The sequence below is a fragment of the Oryza glaberrima genome, chromosome 2 (assembly GCF_000147395.1).
Source record: "Oryza glaberrima chromosome 2, OglaRS2, whole genome shotgun sequence".
NCBI classification, from domain to species: Eukaryota; Viridiplantae; Streptophyta; class Magnoliopsida; order Poales; family Poaceae; genus Oryza; species Oryza glaberrima.
Window position 1 is genome coordinate 17,363,739 of NC_068327.1, and position 6,762 is coordinate 17,370,500.

Below are 6,762 nucleotides of genomic sequence, written 5' to 3' on the forward strand. Positions count from 1 at the left end.
TCAATATTAGACAACGAAGTATGGTTAGAAACGAAATTGTCCCTTATATTTAATGGTAGCTCACGATGGTTAATCGTGTTATGATAATTAATTCATAATTAAAACTTGATAATGGTGGGTTGTGAGCACATGGTTTTGAAGGTCGTGCTCATGACAATTAAGGACCGGTACGCGAGCTACTGTTGTGAGACATTAACCGTGCCAACCACAAGCCAGCGTGGGCAACAGCTTTACCTTTTGTATAGCATGGTTCATTGCGGGGCACCAGACTGTGAAGCGGCGAGAAGTCTGTGGGGGTCGCTGGGGAGTCCATGCCTCTGGTTATTGAGGGGGTGATTATAATCCAGGAACGGTGCGCTGTGGTGGATTGTGTTGTGCAAGGGGTACTGTCACAGTTCCTATCCGAGATATCATGGTGGTATTGAGGCGCATGGTAACATGTTATGGAGTTGTGTCTTGTGGGTACAGTGGTACATCTCTGGCCAGAGTAAAACTATTCGAATAGTCGTGCCCGTGGTTATGGGCGAGTTGAGCAATGTTTTTCTTGATTAGTCTCATACCTCTCACAATAATTATTGATGCAATAATTGGTAATAATTTGCTTAGCTCCTGGTTCGGAGTTAGATCTGTACAGCTGGGTATGGTTGTTCAGAATGGTTGGGCCTGAGCAGCATAGGCATGTGTTAACAACCAAATTTGGTAATATCGGCATTGGGAAAGAAGATTAGATCAAAGCAAAGTCGGAGGCGGAGATCGAGTTCGGAAACATAGCAGGAATCGGCTGGAGTCCAGATCGGCTGCGATTAGGATCGGCTGGGTCTGAGTCGGGCTAGGTAAGCCGATGCAGCCGATTCCGACAATGCAACTTGATGAATGACATCGGGTTGAATTGAGGTGCTTCAAGGTGATTGCCGCACATCAATAGAGTCCTGAGAAGGCAATTGTATCTATTAATTAGGATGTTTTATGTAATTTCATTAGAGATATGCTTGGGCAAATGTCTGCCGCAAAGACTTATGGTATCTTAGAGTTTGTTAGAGATAGTAGTCGTGTCCGTTATGGACATATCTTGTAATTCTCGGGTATAAATAGATCCGAGCCCTATGTAACTTTTAACACACACGTTCAATACAATTTCGGCGCATCGCCACCCTTTTTTCTTTAGTTTTATTTCGACGAGTTCTTGCTTTCGGGTTGAGCTACATCGGTTTCGATCTTCAACAAGAGGTAAAACTTGTTATGGGGCTTGCGTTTTCGGGATTAGTGCTTTCATCTTTATGACACTCTAATCTTGTTTATGTAATTCGTCGAGTTATCATATATCCTACATAATCCTTGGCAATATCGATATCTGACCTACAATCGGCTAACATCCGTCAATAGAAGGCAGCCGATTAGGTTAAATACCGATGTTGACTTAGATTATATAGGATATCTACCACTCTATGACACATCCAACAGCTTGATTGTCTAGATATTGTCCTTCTTTTCATACTTATAGCTGCATCAGTTAAGTTTGATCTTATGAGTTGTGATTAGAATCTCAATCTCTAGCCCGCTTCTTCGTTGCTGATTAGGGTAGTATCGGAGTCTCAGCCGATCTTGCCTGATTTAACTACTTTTTATCCTATATGCTTGATTGACATGTTAAATCTGCCCTTTACGTTAAGATCTAGCTGCATTTAAGTATATTAAGCTTTTGTTTAGTATATTCTACTTGCTTTAATATCTTAATATAGAGTGGTATCCGAGTATTAGCCGATACATGCTAGATCTATTTGATCGGCTATGCTATGAACGTATATAGTCTCATTATTAATATATATTTCGATCTAAGTGATTTATACTGCCTCGGCATGGCGACCGATCTATCCCAATCACTTGATTTAAGTATATATCGATATAAAGATTATATATTGGTAATATCTGCAGCCGATCGAGTAGATTCAGTCCTTTCTTATTTATTAATGACTGCCGATCGATGCATATACGACATCAGCTCAAAGATATATGATATGTCATCGGCACCTCGCTGATCAGCTATCATTTATAGATTTAACTGCGATTTCTTTGCTTCTATTTCTTGTTGATTACAGGATCAAATCAACTGGCACGCTCATACATTCGAAGGCGAGCTTTGGACCTGCACTGGAGTTAAGAAGATCTCCCAGGCCTCGTGTTTTCTGTCAACACGCTTTTGGCACACCTGATGGGACATTTAAGAAGTCAGCCAACAATTCTTCCTCATGGCTGAGAAACCACCACCATCCCCAGCTAGCCCAGGCTCTGTTAAGGAAAAGATGCTGAAATTAGGGTTGGATGACGTCAATGAAGGAAACGTCGTGCCGATCGATCCAGAAAAATTCACACCTGAGCAGAAGAAAGAGTTTGAAGCAATGTTGCAGCAAGCACAAGATCAGTTCTTGAACTCATTCATGCAGACCCGCAAGGGGACACTTGTTCAGAAGTACAAAATAAAAGTGGTTGCTGATGATCCGGGGACCAGTTCTTCTAAGGATGGAGATGGGAAACAAGCTCCAGACGGCTCGGCTCAGCTGAGTAACAAAAGTGCTACCGACAGCTCTCTAGGAAATCAAGATGACAATTCTCAAGGAGTCCATGGAGTGCAAGGTGACGGGGTGCATGGAGTTCAAGGTGGTGGTGCCCAGGGGTTGCAAGGAGGAGATCTTAATCAGAATAGTGATACGACACTGTAACATACCCAAAATTCTAGGACTTAAAAATTTGTTGTCAAAATAGTTAGAGGTTAACTTCTCCAATTTTGAGAGCCAAAAATTTCCGTTTTAATTTAGGTGATGACCAGCTTAAACCATTGCATGATTAAAATTTGAGAACAAAATAAAACCTTTTCATTCCCAACATTAGACTAGAAATGTCATCAAGCATTTGAGCATACATGTGCATAATGCATGCCTAGGCTTGAGTCCATTGTGCATTTGGTTTTGGTATCGCTTTGCATAATAGGTCTCATGAGCATAAACTAAAAGGGTTAAAACTACTAAACAAAACTATAGTTAATATTGGGTGATAACATGTGGACTTAATATTAAATTCTAATATCATTTTCTCAGCCCAAAAGAAGTTTAATGTAAACCCTATAATAATATTAGATGCAATTATGAAGTAGGAACACATATTCAAAGAAAGGTTATTCTAATTCTTTAGAATAATCTATGCAAGATAAAATCATGGAAAAATTTATGTAAACTATGTTTAGCTCAAGCAATTCACTATAATATTGGTACAGGTTAATAACTAAGTTTAATACCACAAATTAATCAGTCAAAGCAGACAACTAAAAGAAATCAAATTAAACTTTAATAGGCTAAAGCCATACTTCATCCAAAAGTATATTTAACTGCACATAAGTGAATATAGAAAATAATTTATTCAAATACAAGATTATTTATCATGCCTAAATATAATTTTTATAGAATTTTCCTCCTCTGTTTAGGCCTCCTAAAAATTCAATCTAGCTTTCTAATAGCTCTTCTTTGTTTAATTTCTGTGAGCAATCTACCCATTATTTTTAAGTGCAACTAAAGAAAATGGAATCTACGTGTAATCATTTACCTCTAGTAAAATCAATACTAATTAATTTGGTCCACACATTAAATTATGGAGTTACAAAGTCATAGGAGAAAATAATTCCGAAAATTAATCTAAAAATCAAGTTTACCAAGTCTTCTACCCATATCTCTCTCCCTAGCCTAGTTTCCATCGAGTTGGCCCCACTTGTCAGTGCCTTAGGCTAGCTTCAGCCCTGTCCATCACTTCCTCCACTGCTCCAGCCGAGAGAGGGAGAGATTGAGCGAGCCGACGCGTGGCCACAACGTGTCGTCGATCTCGGTTTCCCTTTTCTTGCTCTCTACTCCTCCCAGACGCGTCGCCATTCTCCATTCAACACTCAGAGCCGAAGAAACTGAGGGAGGAGGTTCTCTGCCTCTCCATCGCTCCAAACCTTGCCGCCGGCCGTGGAGACGATGACCATCGCCATCTCCGTTTGAGTCAAGGTCACCTCCATCTCTTTTGCGTTCCCATCTCTCCACACAATGCCGAGCATTTCCTCTTTTGACCTAAACCCCTCTCGTGCAGTGCATCGCTGGGAATGCAAGCCACACCGACAACGCCCTGGAGCACGCACCGGAGCGCCGCCGCTTCAACCATCGTCGTCGTCCAGCCATTCTCGACCACCTCGGAGCAAGCCGCTGCGCCATCGTCATCGCCTCAACCTCCTCTTCAATACTCCTCAAGAACCCCAGCCAGAGATGTGAAGAACTCGGAGAACACATCTTTTCTTCACCGGCGCCAATCTAGAATCGCCTCCGCCGTCATCGTCGATTACCGCTGCCTCAGTGAGCCATTGTTCGATTCCTCGCGCATACACCATCTCCTTGACCTCACAAACCTCGTGCATGCTTGCTTGTAGCAGCTCATCGTCCCGTTCGAGCCGTCGTCGTTCACCCGAGGAGGAGCGCCGTCGCCGAGCCGTTCCACAAGTCACCGCTGCCGCCAAGACCTCGACAACCCTAGCTCGACCCACGGTGAGCATTCTGAAGGCTAGAAGACCACATGCATGCATCCTTTTTGTTCGGAATCGACTTCCATCCACACATGCGCTTTCACCCCAAGAACCACCGCCGCTCACACTCGCCATCGGCGCTACTCCAATGTCCCCTAACCAAGAAAACTAGAGGAATGGAATCGCAAGAACATGCTCTTTTTTTTATCTTTTAACCCCAACTCCAACCAAGCCACCAATCGCCGCCGGTGAACCCGGGATCGAGCTCAGCCATGGCTGCTCTGCCTCTGTGCGTGTGAAAAAGGAGTCAGGGACTTCATTTTGAGAATTTAAATAACTATAAGGTTCATTACGTAATGTTCCCAATCAATGACATATGGACCTAGGACTGCGGGTTGAGTTCCCGAAACCCTAGGGGCCTTTTTGCATATTGGCCTGATACTGACAGGTGAACCCCATGAGTTTAAAATCTGAAAAAAAATGTAAAAAGATAATACTAAAAGTTTTGTATTTTCAACAGGAAAGCATGTAAACTTATAAAATCCATAACAAATTGAAAACAACTCATTTTAGAGTAAATCAAATTTCTGTGAACTCACCAAATCATGAACTTAGAGTTATTGCATAAAACTAGACATTCACTGTACAAACTTTGTCTCTAAAATTGGTCTAAGATAAATCATACATAAAGCATACACAAACTTATAAAATACATAGAAAATTCATCTCAACTCATTTTGAAACAAACTCAAAAAAACTGCAGATTCATCATCATGCACTCTCTAATTAGGTGAAATAAAAGTAATTACTTACTTTGCATCAAATGCCTCTAAAACTATTATCTCTATAATGATTAGTTTTAGATAAGCTAAACTTTAGAAATTCATGTAGAACCCAATTTAGCTTCAATTTGAATAAACTTAAGTTCTGTAGGATCACCAAAACATGTATTTCCATGTTATGAAATAAGATTATATACTTACTGTGTAGTAAAAGTCTCTAAATATTCATATAAGGATTTACTAACATAGAGCAACCTTTAATTTGTAAAACTTGTAGAAAATTCATTTTTAGTCCAAATGAAATGAACAAAGTTTCCATAGAACCAGCAAATAGTTATCTTCAACATAGTAAAATAAAGTTTGGCACCTTTTGTAGAGAACATAGATCAAAACCTTAACTTAGTGAAATAAGAATTTAAACACATAGTGTTGTTTAAGTAATACATAAACATGTATAAGTATATATACACTTTAGGTCTAATTAAACCTAAATAAAAACTTGATTGACCAGTAAAGCCATAGTTCCATCCTCATCCACTAAAACTTGGAAGAACTTAGCTCATATGACAATTTCTAGGTTAATATAATATATTGCTAGTTTAGATTAGAGCATCTCTAGTGTATAAAATATGAACCATAGTAGTAAAGACCATAAACATGTGAAATAAAAATGTTTTAGTTAACCAAATTAGTCCTTTTATTCAACTTAAACAGGAAGTAGCATGTTCTGAACCTACAAATTGAGAGTCATGCACATATAAAACACTATATGCCTAAAACTCGTTGTAACTTGTAAAATCTATAAGAAAATCATTATAACTCCAAAAATTGTGAAACACATCTCCACATTCCTGTCAAGTCTAATATAATAAAAATCACTTTACAAAAGTATTTTATAACACTACCTAAGACTATACTACTATAAACCGATAAAACTTCTAAAAATTCATAACTCCCTAATGGAATAAGATAAAATAAAAATTCTTTCACCTAAATTCATTTTAGATCAGTACCAAACCACTGTGCATAAATCATGCATTTTAGAGCATCTTGGATTTTCAGCTCTTTCGGTGTTTAATTGCATATCGTGTCCTTTATCTAGATAATTGCATAATCGGTGAAGGAGTGGATTAGGTGCTAACATTTCTCTGATCAAGGCAAGTTTTCTCCTCCCATCCTTTGAACACATTGAATCCCATGATTTCAGGAATGAAAATGTTTGTTTGCAAAGCTGCATGTGAATTTAGATTATATCGGTATTTAAAATTGGGTTAAGGTAGTTATGACCTATTTGCTGCATACCCCACCTTGAATAATTGATCCTCTTGCTGTTTGAACCCCTAGAAATGGTTAGAGTACACTCTTTGTGCTCAAATGGGTTTATATATGCTCTATTTGTAACTACTTGCTTAGCCATGCTTAGAACTATGCAAATGC

General features: G+C 39.3%; 1 pseudogene; it reads left to right on the forward strand.

Moving 5' to 3' along the window:
* Positions 1-4,073: 4,073 nt before the first annotated feature.
* LOC127761955 (uncharacterized) lies at positions 4,074-6,459 on the forward strand (annotated as a pseudogene).
* Positions 6,460-6,762: the final 303 nt, after the last annotated feature.